Consider the following 27,707-nt stretch of genomic DNA (forward strand, 5'->3'; position numbering starts at 1 on the left):
ATCTCTACTGCTACGCTGTTGCTTCCTGGTTTACTTTGCTATTTAGTTCTTATATGCTTTCCCACTGACTGCTAACTGTAGCTGCTCTACGGGCATGCCCACGCAAACGAGCGCACTCACGGTTAAACTATTTTTACAATTTAAAAAAAAATATAACATGTTTATTTATATGTTTTCTGTTCATAATCTGTGGGGGCATGTGTTGTGTTGTGTTTATTAAAACCAACAAAAGTGAAAAAGTACTGCCAAAATCCATGAAACACGGAGCCCAGACTCACAATGTTCGACCAGATACTCAACCAGCTACTCAAATCACGTACTGTTTAAGCGTTTAATTGTAAAATCCACTTTTCGTCAAGAGAACACCTCAACTTCTTCAGAACAATCAGACATTGTGATTCAACCCATTTAAATACAATAAATCCAAGTCACATGTTTAAATCCATCAAATCCATTAACATTTAAAAATATATTATCAATCAGTACATAATTTGTATTACGAACTTCTATTGTTAAAAATATATATGTGTATATGTTATGAAAAAATCTTTTCTTTCTTTTATGGAGAAAATGTATTGTGAAAAGGTATATTGTAAAAAGTATGTTATAGAAAAATGTTAAATATTAAAATATTAAAATATTGAAATATTAAATACTAATTAATATTTTTAAACAATGTTATTACAAAATGTTGTCCAAAAATATTATCAAAAAATTGTCCAAAAATATTACCAAACTCACAACTATATAAAACACTTGAATGTACTATAATCCATGTGAATTCTAAAACTTCTACATATGACTCACTTTTAATGAAATAAAATAAAATATTATGAAATATAATAAAATAAAATATTGCAAATATACTATCTTCCTAATACCCATAAGCACACCACTCATTAATTCTTTGGTAACCTACTTTATCTCATTAAATTCTTTAAACGCAGGATACACATAATTGAACATGTTTCGTTCAAACCTGGATATTGGCAAGCATTTAACCTTAGTTGCCAAAGTAATTCACTATTTTCTAATTTTAATGATTCAGGTCCTCCCCTCCCATCACTCCTTAGCTGATGGATGACCCCAAATTTAAATATATGCCCTGGATGCTCATTCACATGCCTAGCCAATGCATTTTCCAATTTACTGTTATTTAACATTTTTCTATAACATACTTTTTACAATATACCTTTTCATAATACATTTTCTCCATAAAAGAAAGAAAAGGTTTTTTTTCATAACATATACACATATATATTTTTAACAATAGAAGTTCGTAATACAAATTATGTACTGATTGATAATATATTTTTAAATGTTAATGGATTTGATGGATTTAAACATGTGACTTGGATTTATTGTATTTAAATGGGTTAAATCACAATGTCTGATTGTTCTGAAGAAGTTGAGGTGTTTCCTTGACGAAAAGTGGATTTTACAATTAAACGCTTAAACAGTACGTGATTTGAGTAGCTGGTTGAGTATCTGGTCGAACATTGTGAGTCTGGTCTCCATGTTTCGTGTTGTGTTTATTCACATTTCCGTGGACTCTGCCGTGGGTGTTTACTTTGGGCACTTTTCCTCTTCTGGGGGCGTGTCCGCTTACAGGGCTCGGCCTACGGACACGCCCCCTACTGTCTTACATGGACCGTGTTAGCCTTAGGTGTGATTCAGCATGCTCTCATGAATATGCAAAGCATGCTGACATCACTCCATTTAACTGCAGCCTCCGTGTATGAGTTATAACTCTTACACGGAGGCTTCGTGAATCCTGCCCAATAACTTTTTTTTTTTTTTGTATATGGAGGCAAGTGTGTCTGCATCACCCAGTGTGGGTGCAAGCCCCCACACTGCCTTCATAAATATATATATATATATATATATATATATATATATATATATGTGTGTGTGTGTGTGTGTGTCTGTATGGTTAACTGTCAAAATTCTGAAAGGCACGCAGGTGAATACAGGTTGGTCAAATGTGTGGTTTCTAAGCTGTTGTAATGTCGAACAGAAAGTGGTCCAGTTTATATTAGCAAAAGCTGGTATACATTCGCTAACATAAACTTGAAGTTTTAAATAGAGTTCGGGGCGCAGTGCGGATCGGGTAATTTACCCTTTTCCTCACTGTAGTGCGATCACGGTATTGGTGTATATATAATAAGCAGGGGGTGTGGGAGCATAGCCCCCCACATGGGAGCTTGCCCCCCTGCTAAAATGTAAAAGGACACACAGACTTTTGAAACCAGAAGTTTTGCATGTCAAATGTCGATTGTCGTGTTTATCACGTTTGACATTTAGGCGAAATTTTATTTTTCTTTTCAATATTATATTGCGACATCTTCTGATGGAAAAATGTTCTGGCTTTCGGAATTTTGATTGTAAACATATATATATATAAACACACACACACACACACACACACACACACACACATATATATATATATATAATAACAACCCGAAGAAGAGGGAGAAACTGCCAAAAATGCAGCAGTGGCAGTACTCCCATTATCTCTCTTCTCTTGCCACCATTAGAAGATGATGATGATCTTCTAATAACATTCTGAGCATCAATCAGCTGGCAACCAACAAACAAAAATTTCCCATTTTTCACAAATATATGAAAGTTGCTAACAGTGCCTTTTTCTGCATGCCATATTGTCTCTCTCCCTCATTACATTTCACAAAGAGTACAAAATCAATGTGCTGTGGAATAAAAAAGGTGCTTAAAAAGAAAACAAAAATGCTTGTGGAAAATCAAGCATGTAAGGACCCTCACAGATGTGACTTTTTGAATACCTAGCATTAACTCCAGCTACAGTAGTCTGTACGAATAACAGAAGTAAAAGCTTAAGGTGTTATAGATCCTTCTACATTCTTCCTGAAAATGCATTATTTCCTACTGGTTATTTTTCTTCCAGTGCATAGCAGATGCATAATATCCTTAACCGCACCTTAGAATAGTCGCTGTTTAAACTTACTCTGTCAACAAAAAAAAAAAAAACAAGCCCACTGATACTGTAAGGGTTACAACACAAACTCAATATGAAACAATGAATCATTTTTTTTCTTTCCTTATTGGACTTAAATGAAAGGGCATTCTAGAGGGTAAAATCTAGACAAATGATTCATGTTAAGCTTGAAAAATAATGACAGAGAAACTTCAGTTTACCATAAATGCAGAGTAAGAAATTATAAGACTCCTTGAGGCGAAAACCCATTTTGTATAAAACACAAAGTACTCAGATAAGCTGTACTGCTTGCTTGAAGGAAACATGACTCACATAGGTGGCCAACATGCGTAGACTCCATGAGTCATTGTTTCTCAATCATGTGACACTGTATTTCATGACAGCTTGTTTCTTGGGTGGAGATGGGGCTGGCGTACTACATTAGCTTCAGAACAGAAGTTACTCTGATTTGTTGTTTAGGCCACAGGCTTCCAATACAGGAACACTGTGTCTAATTGCATTTTTTTCTGAAATAGAATAATTAATTCCCAAACAATTTGTGAAGGTGCGTCCCATTAAACTGAAACAGGTGTGGTTCACTGAGACAAAACTTCTGAGTAATTTCTAAAGTTGTTCATTTGTAATAGATTATTCAAGGGCTACTTCATCTTTGTGACCTAAGAGAGGAGTACTGAGTTATAACTTCAAGGAAAGTCATCTTTTAGTTTCCCAGATGTAAAAAGCATAGCACCAGGTTTTTAAATAAAGCAAAGATGTGGCACAGTCTGAAAAACATTACCGTTAATTAAGTAGAAACAGTACATTTAGGCTGTATTATCAAAAGGGACAGTGAAACCCAGCCACTGGGGATGCGCAAGCCAGTGCATTTCTTCCTGCCGGTCCCAAGCCCAGATAAATGGGGAGGGTTACATCAGGAAGGGCATCCAGTGTAAAACCTCTGCCAAATAACATATGCAGACAACAATACAGATTTCCATACCGGATCGGTCGAGACCTGAGTTAACAACGACCGCCACCAGTACTGTTAGCCAACAGGGTGCTGGCAGAAATTGGGCTACTGTTGGCCAAAGGAGAAGAAGAGGAGGAAGGCATGCCTGAAAGCAGGAAGAGAGGAGGAAAGTTAGGAGTGTAGTAGTGAGGGTAGGAACTTTGAATGTTGGCAGTATGACTGGTATTGGGAGAGAGCTAGCTGATATGATGGAGAAAAGGAAGGTTGATATATTGTGTGTGCAAGAGACTGGATGGAAGGGGAGTAAGGCCAGGTGTATAGGAGGCAGGTTCAAATTCTTCTATCATGGTGTGAATGGGAGGAGAAATGGGGTAGGGGTTATCCTGAAGGAACAGTATGCCAAGAGTGTTTTGTAGGTGAAAAGAGTTTCAGATAGTGTGATGTTTATGAAGCTGGAAATTGATGGTGTAATGATGAATACTGTTAGTGCATATGCTCCGCAAGTTGGGTGTGCGATGGATGAGAAACAGAAATTTTGGAGTGAGTTGGATGAAGTGGCGGTGAGTGTACCCAAGGGTGAGAGACTGGGGATTGGAGCGGATTTCAATGGGCATGTTGGTGAAGGGAACAGAGGGGATGAGAAAGTGATGGGCAGGTATGGTGTTAAGGAGAGGAATGCAGAAGGTCAGATGGTAGTGGATTTTGAGAAAAGGATGGACATGGCTGTGGTGAATACATATTTTAAGAAGAGGGAGGAGCATAGGGAGACATACAAGATGCATACAGGTGGATTATATCCTATGCAGGATGGCCAGTCTGAAGGAGATTGGAGACTGTAATGTGGTGACAGAGGAAAGTGTAGTTAGGCAGCATAGAATGGTGGTCTGTGGGAGGATGTTGGTGATCAAGAAGAGGAGGACAAGTGTGAGAGCAGTGCCAAGGATCAAATGGTGGAAGTTGAAAAAGGGTTATTGTGAGGTGGAGTTCAGGGAAGATTTAAAACAGGCACTGGGGAGAGTGAAGTGTTACCGAATAGCTGGGTAACTACAGCAAAGATGGTAAGGGAGACAGCTAGAAAGGTGCTTGGTGTGACATCTGGACAGAGGAAGGAGGACAAGGAGACCTGGTGGTGGAATGAGGAAGCACAGGAGATTATACAGAGGAAGAGGCTGGTGAAGAAGAAGTGGGATTGTCAGAGAGATGAAGAAAGTAGACAGGAATATAAGGAGATGAGGAGCATGGCAAAGAGAGAGGTGGCGAAGGCTAAGGATAAGGCATATGGAGAGTTGTATGAAAGGTTGGACACTAAAGAAGGAGAAAAGGACCTGTACCGATTGGCTAGACAGAGGGACCGAGCTGGGAAAGATGTGCAGCAGGTGAGGGTGATAAAGTATAGTGAGGAAAATGTACTCACAAGTGAGGAGAGTTTGTTGAGCAGATGGGAAGAGTACTTTGTGGGGCCGATGAATGAAGAGAATGTGAGAAAGAGAAGGTTGGATGATGTGAGGATAGTGAATCAGGAAGTGAAACAGATTAGCAAGAGGAAGTAACGACAGCTAGATGAAGAATGGAAAGGCTGTTGGTCCAAATGACATACCCGTGGAAGCATGGAGGTGTTTAGGTGAAATAGCAGTGGAGTTTTTAACCAGATTGTTTAATGAAATCTTGGAAATTCAGAGGATGCCTGAGGAGTGGAGAAAAAGTGTTTTGGTACCTATTTTTAAGAATAAGGGTGATGTGCAGAGCTGTAGTAACTACAGAGGGATAAAAATGATCAGTCACAGCTTGAAGTTATGGGAAAGAGTAGTGGAAGCTAGATTAAGAAGAGGGGTGATGATTAGTGATCAGCAGTATGGTTTCATGCTGGGAAAGAGCACTACAGATGCTTAGGATTTCCCTCTCTCTTCCCCCCTTGGCTGACCTGGTGTGACTTAGTTTGAACTCTACAGTTCCCTACAAAATGGTGTCTACAGGACTGCAATCAGTTTCTCTCAACATTTAAACAGATTGAACTCTACAGTTCCCTTCAAAACGGTGTCTACAGGACTGCAATCTGTTTCTCTCAACATTTAAACAGATTGAACTCTACAGTTCCCTACAAAACGGTGTCTACAGGACTGCAATCAGTTTCTCTCAACATTTAAACAGATTGAACAATACAGTTCCCTACAAAACGGTGTCTACAGGACTGCAATCAGTTTCTCTCAACATTTAAACAGATTGAACTCTGCAGTTCCCTACAAAACGGTGTCTACAGGACTGCAATCAGTTTCTCTCAACATTTAAACAGATTGAACTCTACAGTTCCCTACAAAACGGTGTCTACAGGACTGCAATCAGTTTCTCTCAACATTTAAACAGAGTAGGTTGCACACACAAAAAGCATTTGTTAAGCTTTCACTTACAGTGCTTTCTAATTAAGCAGGTCACCATATTGGTCAGCCATAGGGCTCTTTGTTTCTACTTGAGTGGTTGCCTCCTTCCCCTGTAACTGAAGTAAATTGACTCTTACATTCAGAGCTGTAATACTTACCTTATTGCTTTAGGACACCTTAGGAAACCTTGTAAACTGCAACAGCCTGACATTTGAACAAGTAACCCTTGTAAAAATTCCCAAAATTGTATACTGTTGGTCTGTCTTTCCTGCTAAACATAAGTGAAATTACAGTGCTGAGTGCAAGTAACATTAAAATTAAAGTACTGAGTGCAAATAACACAGTGTTGAGTGCAGATTTTAGGCCCTTACATTCAACTTATCTCTGGTGTGGTGTCTTGAGTCAATCAGGGTATTCCCTGTAACCACTCCTACTGCCTTCTCTTTCCCCCACCCCCTCTTTCCTCAAACAGGTTAAACTGCTACAATTCAGTACAGACATCATTTTCAAATCTAGGTGCTTAGGATTTCCCTCTCTCTTCCCCCCTTGGCTGACCTGATGTGACTCAGTGTAAGTTTCTTCATTGTATGGATCTTTTTACTGTTTTATGTGTAACTGAATGACCTACTGCTAAATTATGATTCTGCACAGACTACTCTATTTTTTCAGAGGCTCTATAAGCAGCTAGTGACTTTACTGAATTTCTGTGGTAATATTTGTATTTAAATTTAACCTGTACCTAGAGAAAGTGTATAATCAGAGCTCCTCCTTGCTGCATGTGTTTTTTAATGTTTAAATTGCACACACACATTGAAGAAGTGCTTTTATGACTTGAATAACTTGAGCTAGCTATACCTGAAGTGCTTTTACTGGCAATTTTCCAGTTGTACAATTGTGAACAATTGATTTAGTTTTTCTGGTATATCTTTAACATCTGGCAAGTGTTTATTTACTGCATTGCTCTCTTGCTTAAGTTTCTTAGCTATAAATCTTAGTTCATTCTGAAGCATGCTACTTTACCCCCCACCAAACCTTTCTGAATGCATTATTATATAATAACTGCCTGTTGTTGCCTTCATGCTTACCCTAGAATCTCTGCTTTTTTCTTTTCCTAGTTGAACTCTACAGTTCCCTACAAAACGGTGTCTACAGAACTGCAATCAGTTTCTCTCAACATTTAAACAGAGTAGGTTGCACACACAGAAAGCATTTGTTAAGCTTTCACTTACAGTGCTTTGTAATTAAGCAGGTCACCATATTGGTCAGCCATAGGGCTCTTTGTTTCTACTTGAGTGGTTGCCTCCTTCCCCTGTAACTGAAGTAAATTGACTCTTACATTAAGAGCTGTAATACTTACCTTATAGCTTTAGGACACCTTAGGAAACCTTGTAAACTGCAATAGCCCACATATCTTCGGCCACGCTCTGGCTCTCTTTGCTCCCCTCCCTGCCCCCAATTTCCTCCCGTCCCCAGTACCTCTAAATTTATAGTACTATAGCCACTCCCCCACTTTCTAGATCCTATCTGCTTTCATCTGGGATAATTCCACCCACCCCCATTCTACTACCTACATTTTAATAGCACCTATTAGCTTTCATCTGGCATTTGCCCATCCCCCTTCCAGTACCTTTACCTCACCACTCTATCTTCTGGTGTTGCATCACCAGGTAAAACAGTTCCTTAACTCACTAGCTGAATCACAGATAATGATATACTCCTCTTTACTACCCCTCTTGTTCACACCATACCTCATTACCTTGTATGAAAACCAGTTTCTCACGGGATTTCAGGTCCCAAAAGGCCATACTATCACCCCAGCTGTAAATCCTTCTACCTTCAACCATACTTACAGTACCAGATCCTATCCAACATCTTGTTCAGTCTATCAACATCTCAACCCCAGGCACATTAGCTCTAAATACAAACACTACCACAAACTAATAAACAAATTCCTGAAGTTCATCACCAAGTATACACTCAACCTAATACTTGGTAGTGATATTCACCCCAACCCTGGTCCACTCACTTCAGATACACATACCCCCTCTATTTGCAATCTAAGCTACAAACCTACAATTAATAGGCCAACTAACTCTCTCCTAGTCTGTCATCTCAATATAAGAAGCATTAATAACAAGGTACATGAACTGCATGCACTTCTGGATGTCCACTCCCCTGAGATTCTCTGTTTATCTGAAACCTGGTTAAAACCTAACACTAAAGACAATGAAGTGTTACCACCTGGGTACAACATACACAGGCTGGATCGTGCTTCGAGGAAGGGGGGTGGGGTAGCTGTACTCTATAAATCTGAGTTGAATGTCACCATAGATGTAATACAACCACCTCAGATTAATAACTCAGAGATTCTTGCCACCAAATTGCAACTTAATAAAAATAAATGCATTAATATCATCTGTATGTACATTCCCCCAGGTAACAATATATCTACATTTGAAGATATCCTGCACTGGCTATCATGTCACTACCCCCAAGAAACCCTACTACTTGAAGACTTTAACATAGACTGGGGCACCTGTTCCTCAGAATCCCCAACCACCCATATTAACCTGCATGCATTTACACAAATCATATCCACCCCTACCAGAATAGGTAAACCCAACCAAAAAGAAAGTATACTTGACTGGGTACTCATAAATAGTCACCCCCAACTGTACACCTCTGGTGCCCTCCTTAATGGCCTAAGCGATCACCTTCTCAAATATGTAATTAAGCACAAAACCATTAATTCCCAACAACCCTTACTCAGAAAGGTTAGAAACAATAAAAACTTTGACCCTGCCAAATTCCAACAAGAACTAAACTCATGAAATTGGTCTATTCTAAAACACCTCCCCTTAGAGGAAGCAGTAGCATACTTTAACAACAAATTCCTTGAGATCCTTGATTTGCATGCACCTGTTCGTTCAAGGAGAACCAAGGCAAAAACTGCGCCATGGCTTTCTATAGAGTCTAAACTCTAAATTACCCTTAAAAACAAAGCATGGGCTTTATGGCATTCTTCTAAAGACTCTCAAGATCACATTAAAGGGGCACTGGCTCAGATGTTTTGCTAGAGGAGTTTGTTTACATTTTAGTAGTCTGTAAGTCACATGTTCAGTTAGAGGCAAGGTTTTCAGATAGCCTTTTTAGCATACTGCAGGTCAGATTACACAAACTCTCAGTGGGGGGTTTTAGAGGAAATGCTTAGAACTTGCAGCTGCAGTTTGTCCTTTTGTATTTTCCTTCCCCCGCTCATGAGCAATTAGATTAGCTGAATGACTGGATTTTACTCAGCTAGAGATGCTGCCTTCTTGTCACACATAGACCTGGAGCCTCTTTAGCAATGAAGTGATAGCTACTTTACTATGTACTTGCTTTTGGAAATAAGTATTCAAGCCTAGGCAATAGTATTTTTCATGCTTGTTGCTACAAATGTTTTCCCCTCCACTATCAATTATTTTTCATACAGTGTGCTGTTAGTGTTGCTTGTGTGTGTGTGTGTGTGTGTGTGTGTGTGTGTGTGTGTGTGTGTGTGTGTGTGTGTGTGTGTGTGTGAGTGTGATGATATAGGTGCACTTTTATAGTCCTACATATTTCCCTCATTTTACAGCACAGCATTGCTTTGGACAGTTGTGCCTTGCAAAGAAACATGTTGACTAACAAATGTCCAAATATCCTAAAATAATAAAATATTTTGCATCTTTTCTCTAAAAATGTCATGCAGCTTTGGAACTGAATCTAATCACTGCTCTAAAACTATTTTCTCATTAGCTGATGCTGTATGTTGTCCTTCAGAAATCACACCATAACTATTTGTCTAATAGTGATTCCATCTTACTTGATTTCTTTTCTCACTACTTTCCATCATTCATTGTGGTAAAACGTTTTCAACTTTCACATCTTTCCTGAATGTTGGCTGGTTTACACTGATTAGCATTTGAAAGCTGAAGCAAATGCAGTCTATACATTTCCCATATACTTTTCCGTACCATTCCTAGTATATTATAGTAGGTAATTACAGGGGTACGTTTACTAAGGCAGTAAAAAGTAAGTGCTGCAACCGAGAATCTCATGCCATCTATAACCCTATAGTTTGACAAATAGCTACTTTTCTATGTATGTATGCATGCATGCATGTATGTAACTCAATCAACATTTATATTCATGCGGTTTGAAAATAACATCCTCTTCGTGTGTTACTGACAGACTTGAAATCCTAGTCATTTTTGAATGTCTAAAAATTTCACATATGATAAATATCTAATAATGCAGATTGTAGTTCACAGACCTATTAATCATGTCTGTACATCGGTTACATGATAGCATCACATAACACAGTGTTTAGTAAAGAGAAGTAACAAAACCTAAAAAGTTATACAGATGCAGTACTGTCATCTTGGAAGACTTAGCAGGACATGGTTGAGCAACAACATTTACATAAGGCTAGCCAGTACACTTCTGGATCACCCAAACCATATAAACACACCCCAGGCCTGCATGAGAAATAGTCTACTGACACAAAGTGTATTGTCTAGACAGCTAGACTACAGATCTCATGCCAGTGACAGAACAGTGTTCCCATTCAGTATGTCACCTCTGCTGATTGCTCTCATTGCTATGCACTGATGATAAGCCCTACAGTGCTATACCCCAAACTTGAATGCATCAAATGAAAACAAGGACATGTTGTCTCAGTCCAAGGATAGGACTGCCATCACCTTGTCAAATGTCCGCAACAGTACACACAAGGTATGGTCAGTGTGTTGATGTCACATTTTAGGTCTATGCAAATGTCTGACATAATGCTGAGGGTCAGTTAAACATTAAAGGGTAATGTAGCCATAGTGACTTATTATGGAATAGAATAATATTATGCAAGGTAGTACAACATTCATACACTGTATACATAGTTTTCTGTCATTTCACTTTCTCAACAATACAAACAGTTCTGCTGTTATCCTACAATGTGGAATTATACTTTTAGTACATCTGGGTGCTGACTAGCCTGCATCACATTAGTGTACTGTCCTACTCTGTTATCCACACCCTTATTTGTGTAACTACCTCTAAATGTAATCAATAATGTGTTCTGAGCATATACATATTGCGCATAATACACAAACTCCACAGATATAGTCAACATGCTGGCAGGCAGGTTCAGTGAAAACTTCACTCCCCTGTCCCCCATCAGTAAACCAGGACATCCCCAGCACCTGCCCTCTCAAAGGAAAAAAGAATGGTCTCCATGGGACCTGATAACATCCATGGCTGCATCCTGCATGAACTCAGGCATGAGCTCTCAGCTCCATTACACACCCTATTCAACCAAAGCCTGAGCATCAGCTTCATCCCAGCTGAATGGAGGACAGCAACTGTCATCCCTCTACACAAAGGTGGAGCTTCCACTGACCCAGGCAATTATAGGCCCATCAGCCTAACTAGCCTGATCTGCAAGGCCATGGAACGCATCATCATGGGTCTTATAAACAAGGACATTGGCAACTTCCAAAATCTTGACCCCACACAGTTTTATTTTGTCAAAGGTAGATCATGCCTGTTAAACCTGGTCAACTTCTTTGAAACCGTCACCAAAGACATGGATGAGGGGAAGACGGTGCACAGCACCTACGTTGACCTCGCCAAAGCCTTTAACATTATTCCTCACTTGGGCATAATAGATAAACTCTCCCAGCTAGGCATCAACCTGTATGTTACCAGATGGGTAGCTAACTGGCTCACTGATAGAACCCACTCAGTCAAAGTAGGGAAAGCCACCTCTAGTAGACCGGTAACGAGCGGTGTAACCCAAGGATCAGTCTTGGGGCCTCTTCTGATTGGGATATACTTTTCTGAGGTGCAAGCCAAAACCAGTGGTCTGCGGCTGACCTGGTTTGCAGATGAAAGCAAGCTGGGTGCTGTCTTAAATTCCCCTAGTGATGTGAACATCCTCCACGAGGGCCTTACCCAAACAAATGACTGCTGTATGGCCTCAAACTGAATGCCAAGAAATGCATCATTATCCTCTTTGCAGAAAATGTCATCCCTACTAATTATCAGATTAATAACAATGTATTAAGCATGCAATCAGTTGTGAAGGACTTAGGCACACAGGTTGCTAGCAACCTGACTTTTGACCATGACATTGCATCTGTTGTACGGAAGGCTTTCTATATGGCTCACCTCATAAATAAGGGTGTTTCATCCAGGAACAAGTTGGTCAAAACATCCCTGTACTCCTCCCTTATCAGACCCATTATCAAGTACAATGCCCCCTCTGGCATGTACCTTGACAAGCACATGCAGCAGTTTGAGAAACAACAGAGGTTCCTGACCAGGAAAATTCATGGTCTCAAACACCTATCCTATGCAGATAGGCTAAAACCCCTGTCCCTCTACTCAGTCTCATACAGACTGCTTAGAGGTGACCTGTGTCTGGCATACAAGACCATTTCAGACCCAGCCTTGATGGAGTTCCTGCATACCCATAAGACAAACTCCACTCATGCAACTCAAAAGCAAGACCTTAACCTGGTCTATAACATTAATAGAACTTGTTGGCGGGATAGATTTTTTCCCAAAGACACCCCCCCCTTCAGTGGAATAGACTTCCACTCAATGTTAAGCAGAGTACCTCTCTAGCCCTCTTTAAAAGGAACCTGGATGACTAGATGGGAAACAGAAAATATATCCCTGGGATCCCAACTGTTTCCCTGCTGGACAGGGGAAACAGGTGTTGACTTAGAGAGAACATGGGTGAAATTCTTAGCTAGACTTATAAATGCCTCTGGGCCAATAGCCAAGTATCAACCTATGATCCTATGAACCTATAATAGAAAATTATATACATCTACAGTATATCCATCTATATATATATATATATATATATATATATATATATATATACACACACACACACACACACACACACACACACACACACACACACACACACACAATGTGGCAGGACTGAAAACTTACAAATTAACAAACTGTGTACAATGTAAAAAATATATTCTCCAACACAACAAATAAATACGTTAAATACATTTACAAAATGTTATTCAGAACAGCTTTGGTTGCACAAAGGTGGTGAGAAATTTTGCTAATAATATCCCGTTAACTTTGATGCTGAACTTAAATTAAATTACATTGAAAAATAAATACGCACATTGGACACAAAGTACAGGGATGAAGTAGAATTAGAAACAATAACCTGAGAACACTTTGGCAGGAATTACAGTATCACTGTATTTTTTATTCACTAGGTCATTAAAGTATGAGGAGATTCCCCAAGATTGGAGATGTGCACGTGTGCAACCCATATTTAAGGGATAGAGGAACAGCACAAACCCAGAGTCACAGAGACTCATAACTTAAGATTGGAGAAGTGCACTTGTTCAACCCATGTTTAAGGGAGAGAGAAATAGGAGAAACCCGAAGTCGCAGACACCCATAAAGTAAGATTGGAGACATGCACTTGTTCAATGCATGTTGACGGGACAGGGAACAGGACAAACCCAGAGTCACAGAGTCCTATAACTTAAAATTGGAGACATTCATTTGTTCAACCCATATTAAGGGACAGGGGAACAGGACAAACCCAGCATCACAGACACCCATAACTTAAGACTGAAGACATGCTCTGGCTCAATGCATATTTAAGGAAAGAGTAACAGGACAAACCCAGAGTCGCAAGACCCATAACTTAAGATTGGAGACATGCACTTGTTCAACCCATATTTAAGGGATAGGGGAACCAGACAGATGCAGAGTCATAAAAACCCATAACTTTACTTTATTTTTGTGGAAAAACAATGGAAAAGGTTATTTGCATAATGTATCATCAGAATTGAAGACTACCCCGGATTCACTATATTTCTGTACAGGACTATCTTAGTCCTGCACGGAAGCAAACATTTAGGAGCAAAATGGCAGCGTGACAGGCATATTAATGAATGCATGCTGCTTGAGCTCCTGATCGGACATGGAGCATGTACGAGTGCAGTGTGTGTGTCTGAGAGCAGAGCTCACAGAATATACATGCTCCTGCAATCAAGAACAGCAGTTTAGGAATAAGAATGAGTGAGACCGCTCATAGGTGTTCGCATACCCCCAGCAACATCCCCCCAAGTTTATAAGAGCAATAGTTAATATATAAAATATAAACAAGCTTCTTTTTTTAATCAGACAGATACAATTTAATTGTAGGTGCGCGGGTTTGCCCATTGCTTAACTATGTTTATTGCAGCTTAAATCACACACTAGGATAACAATCAAGATATATGCAAATGAAGCAGTACTGCAATGTGTAGGCCAGCTAACTCATTTTGCCCATTGGTATACCCCTTTAAGCAATGCCAACTTCAGGTAAGCATGTTTCCTCATGGTTTATTATTTTCAAAACTGTCCAATCACAGCAAACTGACAGAAATTGGCCCTATTTAAACCCAGTAGGTGGGAATACATTTCATAACTGGTTGCGTCTTCCTCCTGAAGGCACTATGATGACTGGTATGGGAGAGGGTGGGCACTTTCATGCACAGCGCTGGGGCATCCAGGAGTCCAGATTCATGGCAGGACTCATTGTGAAAGAACATGACCAGAGATTGCTGCAGGGCCAGTACCAGGGTTACCAATGCAAAGAGGAAGCCTGGGACCATCTCACTCATGCTCTCACCAGTGCCACTGGCATAGCCCGAAATGGTGAGCAGGTCAAGCATCACTGTGCTGACCTGAAGTGGAGAAAGTGGGATCTGTTGGATCAGTGAATCTAGGAGGAGGCTAGGAGGATGGGGGATGTGCCAGCCGTGTGCAAGTATCAGGCCACTACCTGTTTAATAATTGCCAGTTCATGTATTTTATGGATATGTGTGGCTAAATATTCCTCTTATGTCTTTCACAGTGGCAGTTAAGTGGGCTGTGAACCAGGAAGCCCATGCCTGTAGATTGCAGCAGTTGCGATGCAAAAGAGGTTAGTAATACTCTTGCATGTACTGTCATAGGAAATAAATCTCAACGTAGTAGTTTGTTAATTCCCTGTATAAAACCTGTATTGTTTAAGGCATGTACTGCATACACCAGAGAATATGGCAGGTGCAGTCTCATATATATTGTATGTAAATAAAAGCATAATAGCCTGACAATAAAGGTCTAATTGCTGGACTGCATGTGTTTACTCTGGTATCATATGGTAATGTAGAGTTGCAATCTCTTAATAGTACTGTTGTATTAAGCACTGTAACCCACACTGTGCTACATAAATAAAGTGTGTAGGAATGTCCGTATACGACTGTTGTAATCACAAGACGTCATATTGTACAACTGAGAGAGACTTAGACAGAAAACAGTGAAAAGACAGCCAATAAAATCCACATAGCACACTCAACTGAGACGTGAACTGTTGTATTTTTAGCACACACTGCCATGGTTCAAATTCTGGGAGTGGTAGTAGGCTGTATGCAGAATCATATCCCACAACTGTACAGATATGTCCAGAATGTCCAGTAAATTGGCCTATATCTGCTGCCTGTCACCCTGTCCCCCCTGTCAAATCAGTGGGATTATCCCAGACATTTACGCAGCAAATAAAACAGGGTTTATTACATCAAGCTTTCGAGTTGAAACACTTTTTCAAGAAAGAGTTTCAACTCGAAATCTTGATTTAATAAACCCTTTTTATATGGATGGTCGTGCTTTGCCTTTTGTTACTGGGTTTAATCTTGTGTTGGTTCACCAGTATGTGTAGCTATACTATACCTGTTTCTTGGACTTTGTTAGGCAGCAAATAAGAAATACAACTGATTGTCAGACATCTATAAGAACAAACCTGTCACTCTAGCAACTCCACAAAATGTTATGAGAGTAATAAGCCAAGTACGTCCCATCTCCATCCCAATGTTGTGAAGCTGTGACCAGACTGTGTGCAGTAACACAGTGAGACGTATGTGCATAATACTAATGTGGAATCTGGTAATATGTGTGGCAACATTCAGGTAGTGCTAACAAAGATTGCCCGCACAGGTCAGTATGATACCAAAACTGTGCCTAGAAATAAAAGATTGTGTCAGAAAAATATGTATTAATGTGTGTATTAGTAATATGCTTTGTGCATTTAGAGCTTGAAAAGGGTTAAAACATTTATTCTATTTCATACTGCATAAATCTGTACAAACTTCAGATGCTTTCTGACCTTGTATTGTCAGTTATAATCTTTGCTTATGTTTGGAAATTTACTGAGAAGCAGATTATTTCTGCTTGCGTTAAGAAAATAATGAATAGAACAATACTACTTATATAAATGTTATGAAACTTAGATAAGAAGTTCCGCTTGTGCTGTGAGAAAATACACAGCTGTAGAAGCTATAGATAATTAGGACAAAGCCTGCTTGAAAATATGAACTGCAATCAGCATTTGCTTGTATCTGAGTTAGAAAAGTACCTTGAAATGTAACACTGTACAATAGAAGCCTGTAACAGGCTGGGGGCCCACCAAGGCCAGGTTGTTTTTCTCAAAAATTTCTCACAAATCTAGTCATGTCAGCAGAAAATCTGAGTAACATCTACTGTAGAACAATACTGAAAGTTGTGTTTGATTACGTCAGCCATAGAAGGCCATGTCTTGTAAAACAGTATAAGAATAGCATGCTTCTTGTTAGTCTTCTTCTTTTGGCTTTTTCCCAGTTAGGGGTCACCACAGCGGATCACCTTATCCGCACATTGATTGGCAGTGGAGTTTTACGGTGTCGAGTTGCCAGCCCGTCGCCCAACCTTCCACAGAAGGCACCACGCCCACCTAGGGCCGTGTCCAATCCACCTGCAGCATGTCTTTGGGATGTGGGAGGAAACCGGAGCACCTGGAGGAAACCCACGCGACCACAGGGAGGATGTGCAGACTCCGCACAGAAGGCACCCCAGCCGAGGATAGAACCGGAGAACCTCTTGCTGTGAGGCAGCAATGCTAACCACTGCACCACCGTGGCCTCCCAGCATGCTTCTTGTTAGTAGTTAGGCAAAATCCTGTATTTGCATGTTTTTGTCTCCTTGCAGCAAGTATTAAAAGTGCCTTAACTGAACCTTAAGTGTATTGGTCTTTGAATTTTTTTCCTTTTGCAGATTGGTCCTTCGGACGAGAAACCCTCATTTTGCCTCAGATCAGACAGGCCAGGTGGCTTGAAACCGTACGGGGAAGAAACCACATTGGTTCTTCTTATTTGAAAAGCCCTCCGACTGAATTGTCGTACAAAAGAGGCCAGCCACTTTCTGATCTGCAACTGAAGGACGGGTTTGCTCGAACCAGGTGATCAATCACGAAGGCTCAGGTAAGGTGAATCTGCCTTTTTTTTCTGTTTTAGATCAGGGACTAGATTTGTATTATTTTAAGACTTAGTTTATATAAGTCAGGGACAAAAAGATTACTGTCTTGTCATAGATCAGGAAAACAGAGCAGGTAGACAGTCATTCTGAAGAGACTATAACAAAATCTGTGGTACCAAGTTAAAAATAAGGTGTTACATAACAATTAAAAGGGTAGAACAAAATGGGTAATAATTGTACAAAAAGATCCCAAAATCCGCCGTTAACCGAAGACGAAATACATGCAGTCACAATGTGCTGATAATGTTAAGTACTATTCAAAATGGGTTAATAAGTATGAATTTGATGGTAAATTAGAAAAATCCTCACTTGTCAAACTTGTCAAACAGCTTAAAACTGATTCTAAAGGTCGGGTAAAAAAGCAACGTCAATTAGGAATTCCTCAGGCACACAGGTGGATTGAGGAAGTAAACCAAGGAGCAAAAGAATAATAATTCAAAAGCAATGTTTTTAATTAAGGAGGATAGTACCTTAGTAATAGCATCGGCCCCTCCGCCTCCCTTACCAGAATATGAAGCAAGTGAACAAGTAAGTCCACCCCCGTGATATCCTGCTGTCACTGTAAAGAGAGACACTACAAAAGCAAAACCGTTTATTAGAGATCCCATCGAGACCAGGCCTCGAACACAGGCAGGAAATACAAAAGGGGACATTAAGTTGTATGAAATGAGTAGGAATTCACGATCTATGAGTGAAGAAGAAATGTGCCCACTTGTAGAAGTGCCTAATCCTCTGGCAGGACAAGAAGGTCACGACCCAACTATTCTAGTGTATAGACCCTGGACTCCGGAAGAATTCCGGAAATCCACAGAGGGAATTCCCCAACCAAAAGTTAATTTTAGAAAGTTTTAAGAAGATTTGCAAGGAATGAGGCTAAGTTATTATTTAAACAGAGAAGAGGTAGAAAAAGTAGTCAGACAAATTGTGGGACCAGATTGGCACATAATTAGTGGTGACTGGAATCTCAGTGACGCTGCGCTCAGGCCCCTCCCACATAGCAGCTCAGAGCTAGACAACAGAGTGAAAGGTCTTACAGGCCGAATCTCTGAGAAATGGAAGCCTAGGGCAAACTGGACTTGCATTAATCAAAGCATCCAACAAGAAGGTGAAACTGTTGACAGATATTATGCCAGACTGTTACAATGCTTTAATAACCACTGTGGAATGCAGGTTCCTGAAGATCAGACACACGATTCCCCATTTAAGCAGCAGTTAAAGAATGCATTTTTGAAAGGCAGTATTGCACCCATAAGCAGCTTTATTACAAACCACATGGTAGATCATGCTTGTACGAACAAGCAGATTACAGTCATTACTTGAATATGCTAGGCATGCTGAAAGGCATTTTAATAGCAAAAATAAAAAGAAAGACCAAGTATTTTCTGTAGAAGATGGAGCAGAAGTTTATGTAGTACAGTCCTGGAAAAAGGACAAGAGAAATGCCCAGGGAAACAAACAATCTGATCAATGATCAGAGGACTTTGAAGGGCGAAAGAAAAGGGGTGAATGCTTTAAATGCGGTAAAAAGGGACACTTGGCAAGGGATTGCAAGAAAAACAAGAAGGCAACCACGGAAGATAAGGAGGGTGAGGACTGACTATATGATAGTCAGGAATCACTAGAAGGGGATAGCAGAGAAGGGACAAATGAGAATGTGACAGAGAGAGTAGAGAATGTGACAGAAGAAATAGAGGAAGTACAGAAAGTCATGGATAGTGAAGAAAATGAAATATTGGATTTAGCTTTATTGAGCTTAGAGCTCTGTTTAGCAGACACGAAACCAGAAGTTACACTCCTGGTAGAAGTGAGGGAAGTCAGATTATTGTGTGACTCAGGGGAATCACGGACCCTGATACATCCCTCAAAACTGCCAGATAACTCAGAGTCACCTGATTACATGTTAGTGAAAGCAGCTAATGGACAGCTGTATTGGCAGCCACTCTCCCATAATACTGCAATAATTGATCCTGTTTCAGGATTGACCCAGAAAAGCAAAATTGTTGTTTCTGCAAAATGCCCAGTAAACCTCTTGGGCAGAGACCTTATGCAGCTATTTGGTATAGCAGTAGTTCCGACTATGCAGGGTATGGAAGCACAGTGACAACTTGATACCTTCACAGTGCAACTGGAGGGTGAAATGTTTTATTGGTACAGCCAGGACTTGGTTACGACTGGTCCAGGGGCAGTGACCGAAGAGTTGATGAACATAGCCATCAGCAAGTTCCCCTCCCTTGACATTGATAAGCAACATCTGTTGCACTGTACTCTGTATTATTGTAACACACACCAGGACCTGATAAGGAATATGAGCAAGAATTGTTTAGAAATCGTGCAAACAGATTGATATTACATAATCTGTACTGGGACACAGAAGGCAACAGTGTAGCCAGCTGTTCATTGCCCCAGGAGTTCTTTGCACTTTATAAATCTAATGGATTACCACATGTTAGCTTAACTAAGGACAAAAATGTAAACTAGATAGACTTAGGAGAAAAAGTCACGAGATGGGAAAAACAGACAGAGTTAGAACTGTCAGAAAAGGCAATACAAATGCAGAAGTTGAATTGGATAACTCAGACCCACCCAGCTGTACACTTGCAGTCTAGCAAGGACAGCTGATTAACACTCCTATTGAAGGAGGAAGAGAATGCTTTACAGAATATACCAGAAACTATCTGGTCAACAGGAAAATCAGATGTAGGACTTATTCGTACAGCGGGACCAGTTACTATTATGCCAAAGTCAGCATTTAGACCACAAAAAAAAACAGTATCCCTTAAGGAAAGATGCAGAGGTAGGAATCAAACCTATTATAGCAGCTTTACTTAAGGAAGGGGTGCTGGTGGAATCTCCTGATTCACTATGTAACACACCCTTATTTCCTGTTAAGAAAGCGAATGGAGAATGGCGTAAGGTCCAGGATTTACAAGCTGTAAATGATGCAGTAATACCATGGGCACTCACGGTGCCAGACCCACACACCCTGTTGAATGATTTAAAACCTCAACAGAAATATTTTTTTGTGGTAGATATCAGCAATGCATTCTTTTCGATACTGATACACCCTGACAGCCAGTATTGGTTTGCATTCACATTTCAGGGGAAAGGGTATACATACACGCGACTACCACAGGGGTATTGTGAAAGTCCAACAATATTCTCACAAGAAATGGCAAGCAACATGGCGGAATTTACCCCACCAAGAGGTAGTCATATTTTGCTTTATGTTGATGATATCCTGCTAGCACCCCCCACCCAGCAAGATTGTAAAGAAGATATCATAGCACTATTACAATTTTTAGCCACTAAAGGACAAAGTAAACAAAAATTAACTGCAGCTTTGGAAAAAACAAGTTAAATACCTAGGATATGTAATATCCAAGGAGGGTATGACATTAGATGAGGACAGAAAAATAGCGATTTTGCAAGCACCAAAACCCACTACCAAGAAGGAAATTATGTCCTTTCTGGGTACGACAAATTTTTGTCGGAGCTGGATTCCAAACTATGCCTTGGAATCTGCACCGCTGACTAACCTGTCTAGACTATGGCAGCACAGGATTTGTTACAATGGACACCAGAAGCAGAATTTGCTTTCGGCAAACTGAAACAGTTAATAGCATCCTCATTAGTTTTGGGATTACCAAACTATCACAAACGTTTTTTCCAAACTGTAGATTGTAAGCAAGGTTATATGACATCAGTGTTAACACAACAGCATGGGGATAAGCAATGCCCTATTGCTTATTCATCACAACTGGACCCAGTGGCACGGTCTTTACCTCACTGTGTACAAGCAGTAGTTGCAGCTGCAATGGCAGTACAGGCTTTGGCCTCAGTAGTTTTGTTCCACCCTCTCACATTGACAGTGCCTCATGCAGTCAAGATTATTTTACTGCAAGAGAAGGTAGCATATCTTTGCCCTGCTAGGCATCTTTCCTGTATGACTATATTGTTGAGCCAACCTCATATGACAATTGAACGATGTATGACTTTGAACCCTTCTACCTTGCTCCAAACCCCTGCAGATGGCACACCACACAGCTGCCTGCAGGTGATTGAGCAAAAGAGACTGCCTAGAAAAGATCTTACGGATGTCCCCTTGGATGATGTCGAGGTGACATACTACTTGTATGGCTCATGCAAAAGGGGTCCTGCAGGACAGAACCTAGTAGGATATGCAGTAGTTTCTGATACTGACATAGAAGTAAAATCTTTACCACACAACTTATCTGCACAGGCAGCAGAATTGATTGCCTTGACATGGGCATGTACGTTAGCAAAGGGTAAATGTGTGAACATTTTTACTGACAGCCAGTACGCTTTTCTACTGTACATGTCTTTAGCAACAATGGAAAAATCGAGGAATGATAGCATCTACTGGCAAACCAATTAATCATGCACAGTTTATTTTAGATCTTTTAGAATCTATTCATTTACCTCAGAAAGTAGCTATTTGTAAATACACAGCTCATACCAAGCAACAGGACAGGATTTCAAAAGGTAATGCGAGAGCTGATACAGCTGCAAAGCACACTTACTACACAAGCTGAAAAACAAAGATGGGTGAAACGAGGAGCAATTCTCGAAAAGGGACTGTACATCTTTAAAGAAGGGAAACTGATATTGCCATCTAATTTATTTAGATATGCAGCTTTGTTGAGCCATGGGCAGTGCTATGTCTCAACAGGGGGGATGGTACAGCTGGTGAACCAAGTGTTCATGACATATGGATTCTTAAATTACTCTAAAAAATTCTGCTCGATGTAACATGTTTCTAATAAACATCATGCACAAGGGGCGTTAAAGCCCAAGCAAGGGAGTTTCCCTACACCACCGTATCCGTTTCATACTACCTGTATGGATTTCATAAAGTTGAATAAATGTAAAAATAAGAAGTATTGTCTTGTCATTGTAGATATTTTTTCCAGATGGGTGGAAACCTTTCCAACTAAAAATCTAGATGCTGCAACTTTGGCAAAAGTACTTGTTAAAGAAATCATCCCTAGATTCAGCATTCCGGAAAGGATCTACAGTGACAACGGCACATACTTCGTAAACCAGACCGTACAACAGTTAAGTAAACATTTTGGTATTTCTTTAAAAATTCATTGTGTGTATCACCCACAATCTGCAGGACTAATAGAGAGACATAATGAGATTTTAAACAGTAAGCTAAGGAAGTTAATAGTAGAAACAACAGAGAAATTGGGTGTACTGTCTGCCCCTGGCACTGTTGAGCATGAGAACTGTTCTGAATGCAAAAGGATAGACTCCTTTTGAAAAATTATTTGGAAGGGCGTATTATATACCTCAGTGGAAATCTCTCATGCCTGCAGACCAGGAAGCTGACAATACACTAGTTGAGTGTATGCAAAACTTGTTAAATTCTAAACATCTGTTGCAGTCAAATTCTGTTTTAGATAAAGAACGAATCAGACCATCAGAGGTGGCAGTGCCCCCTGGTACCTGGATTTGGATGAAGACAGTAAAGAAAAAGAACTGAGCATCACCAAAGTGGGAAGGCCCATATCAAGTGCTTCTGTCTACACCCACTGCAGTCAAGATTGCAGAGCGTGCCTCCTGGATCCACCTGATGCACTGAAAAACCATCAAAAACTTGGACTGGACAAAAATCTTGTTACATGCCAACAGTAAAAATGATAGAGTCCAGAAGAAACAGGAATGCAGAACAACCCTTTCCTCAGAAGTATTGCATAATCATCCTAACTGTACTAGTGACAATAATCTTTTTGTTGTGGCCTTTCCTCTTCCCAGCCACACAGATTGAACTGAATAAACGTGAAGTGTTACTCATAGGCTGGCATCCAAACTTTAACACTTACCAGGCAATTAAATATGTGTATGCTGAGAGTTTCAATGTTTTGAATTGCTGAATTTGCACAGCTTTGCCGACAGCATACGGGGGGATTATTAATGACTACAGTCCCCTAGGAGTCAATGAGACCTGGGAAAACTTGATTTATGATACTTCAACCATTACATCACAAGATAAAATAGCACTGCACTTGTCTGTTCCACAAAAGGGAACTGTGTGCTTTATAAAAATTATACTGTTCAGGTGGGTTGGAGCAATTGCAATGTGACTGTTCCTTATAAATGTTACATTAAAGGTAACAATGCAGATTTTTATTGTAATACAAACTATGATTCATTTATTGGATTGATGCACAAAGCAATTGATGAAGTAAAACATAATTCTGTTCTTTATAAGCAACTGTCTATAATTGATAGAAAAATGTTTCATGCAGGGCGAGTGTATATTCATAGCAAGGTTACTACCAAAGTAAAGGATTGTTATTTTGTGTGTGGCAGAAAGGCATACAAATGGTTACCTGAGAACTGGTCTGGCAGTTGTTTTTTGGGTTAACTGGTTCCGGCCATATGACACACTGCAGTTTTGCCTCGAGGAAAGATTCAAAATGTCCAAGAGGTCATCAAGAACCCTGTAAATCCAGTGGGACAAACCGATGCACGTTGGAAAGACCATCATTCAATAGACAAGGGACTAACACACATGGACTTGAGCGATAGCGTTATATCGTGGGCAGGCATATTACCAACATATGGAGCAGTGAAATCGATCTGGGAGCTGAGAAAACTGTCGAAACTTCTCGAAGTAATGAGCAACGCAACTTTTTCCACTCTCGAATTGGTGACGGATGAACTGAATGCTATGAGAACTGTAGTGCTTCAAAACCGCATGGCTCTCAACTTCACCCTAGCGGCAAGAGGTGGTACTTGTGCTTTAATCCAAGAAGAGTGCTGTTCATATATTCCTGACCATAAACACGAGATAGACAATCATCTTGAGGTAATTCAGCAAGTGTCGGCTTCGGTGAACAGCACTTTTGCGCAAGTATGCTCACCAATTTGGGATTCGGTGAAAGATGCAGTCGAGCATCTGTACAGATCCCGGTTCCATATATGCATGTGACCTGTTTGCTATGCAACTGTTCTATATCTGGTCTTTCAAGTTAATGGGAATATCTATACATGCTGTTATACCTAATCCTGGAATATGTTGACTATTACTTACCCACATATGTTGTAAATTTGAACACCATAGCCTGTTTGGGTAGGCCAGTCCCAGCAGACCCACCTGTCCAACCTCAGCTGGCCGTGGCACTATGCACCAGCATGTCTGGGGTCCACTCCGGGACCTCCTCGTCTGCTGGTCCTCCACCACCTTTAAGTGGAACTGCCTCAGGGGATGGGGCTCACCCCCACCTGGTAGTGGGCGTGAACAAGACACTGTCACCCATCGCCAGGTCCAGGCTGTGGTGAATAGCGTAGTAATGCCGGGAGTTTGGAGATCTGCTATGCAAGCTTGATGGCCACGTGTCACAACTAGAGGGTCAGCCAGGCCCTCCTACTCAGCCGCCACCACAGCCACCTTTGGGGCTGTGAAGGTGCAGTGGTGAATGCACATGGGTGGGGTCCTCAGTCCCACTGTATCTGCTATGGGGCTCATGGGCTTCCGATTTCCAAACACCCCTACCCATCAAGGTGTTTACCCCCCCACATGTCATATACCACCCCTGTATGCTGTCTTGTCTCTTTTGTCTGTTATCCTACCCAACATACCTGCCCAAATATACCTACTATCCCTCCCTAACATCCCACTCTCACCAGAACAAAAAAAATCTCGCCCCATACATAGCTGTCCATTTCACACACATGTCCACTGGATACATGTAATCTGGTCTAATTGGCTTCATAACATATTATTGTTGCCCTCACTCCTCTCTCAGGGGTTTGAGTGTCCAAATCTATCTCCAAATTCAGTGTATATGCACAGCTGTTGCTGTAAAAGAAATGGGCAGCTATGGAACTTCCCTAAACCCGTCCTGCACATCCCTAGCTATTTTCCCTACTGTCTTTCTCTCTTTGCGACCCTTTTTCACCACTATCCTATCAACCCTTTTTCATTTCTTTTAAAGAAATTAGCATGGGGGTAAGTGGAAGTAAGCACTTTTAAGCAGCAGTAAGTGGGTTTAAGCCTGTTTGCGCAGAGGTAAGCAATGCCTACACAGGTTAAGCAATTGAGAAGCTACATCAGTATAAGAAACTGTAACCAGATGTTAGCAGTGCTTACCTACACTCAAACCCTCTTACAACTGCCTAAAAGTGCCTTAATCACTGCCTATATATATATATATATATATATATATATATATATATATATATATATATATATATATATAAAACTATATACATTTTATATATATATATATGTGTGTGTGTGTGTGTGCATATATATATATATATATATATATATATATATATATATATATTACCCGTATTATATACAGATATATATCTATAGATATAAAAGAGAACATTAATACATATATGATCAAAGTCACCATTAATGGGGCTGAGGGGGTCCAAGCTAAATACGTTTTGTAAGTATTGATATCACCCCTCCCCACAGCAAAACACATCTACCCTGCAATACAATACCAACTGTTGCAAGTTCCATACCCAGGATCTGACACAGCATGGGCACAAGACATTAACATTAATCCATCCCACCTGTATGATGTCAGGATGGTATCAATAACATATCATGCAGTACTCTGGGAATGTAGAATCTGGAAGCAATAAACATTCCAAAGATACATACACACACACGCACACACACACACACACACACAAATATGCAGATACACACACACACATATATATATATATATATATATATATATATATATATATATATATATATATACACACACACACACACACACACACACACACACACACACACACACACACACACACACACACACACACACACCCTGGACGGTGTGTGTGGTTTGCAATGTGGAAGCCCCATGAGCCCCCATATGGAAACAATGGGAACAAGGCCCCCAGCCATTGCCAGTCACAACAGCAGTTTTATGGCCCTGAAGGTTCCTGGGCTGGAGGCTGAGCAGGAGGAGCATGTGGACCTTGTGATTGTGTACTGATGGCCTCAAGGTGATGTAGCACATCCCCAAGTCTCTGTGAAGCTCTGGACCTGACCTCGGGTGACAGGATCATGTCTGTGTGTTCTCCAGGTGGGGGAACACCATCCCCTGAGGTGGTTCCACATGAAGGTAGTGCAGGACTAGTAGATGAGGAGGCCCCAGAGTGGGTCCCACATGTGATGTGGCCTGGTAACATGACCAGATGAGGTGGAGAGGTGGTCCTGCTGGCAACTGTTCCCTAAACATGCTATTGTGTCACTATTATAGAACATATGTGGGTAGTAATAGTCCACACAATCCCAGATCATGTCCAACATCATGCATAGATATCCACCATAACACATAACGACAGATGTGCAGCAATCACATAGCAAACAGACCACATGAATATATGGAACCATAGTGGCCCTTACAAAGGCATGCAGGTAACATTGTCTGTAACTGGCCAGCAATGATAGTGTCCCCACAGGGAACATGGCTACAAACACATAGCACAAAGCATGGTACAATACGATAAATGTCCCAATGGTAGGTAAGCTGTAGCCACACCTACTGAGCTGTGTGAACAGTTTGTTGTCGCAGATATGGTGGGGGGGGGAGACAGAGATGTGTATTAAGAACTATGGTAACCTTGTCGTATGAGTTGCTCATACCAGTTTCCATTTTTATGTCTATCAAGCAAGATGTCACATGGGAGGTTACCCCTGTATTCAGAGGACGAAAATTAAGTCATCAACCACCTGGTACAGCACATACCAGGTGGTGTTTGGAAGGACAGCCCATGAGCAGCCGGAGCGGACCACCCTGTGGAGCAATCTAGTCCACAAGGTCAATGATGTCAGCCTGCATAACTGCAGTTATGAGCATTACAATGACCTGCTTCACAATGCCGGCCGGCATGCTGCTGCAGTCCGGGGGGATAACCTCGCAACAGGGGGTTCATGCCACCCACCCCCCAACACATGTTGAGGAGCTCCTCACCAGCCTCGTGGCACCTACCCACCTGCACATGCAGCAACTGCAAGCGGAGGACA

Source organism: Protopterus annectens, chromosome 13.part0 (genome assembly GCF_019279795.1).
Source record: "Protopterus annectens isolate FY-2018-M chromosome 13.part0, PAN1.0, whole genome shotgun sequence".
Taxonomy (NCBI): domain Eukaryota; kingdom Metazoa; phylum Chordata; order Ceratodontiformes; family Protopteridae; genus Protopterus; species Protopterus annectens.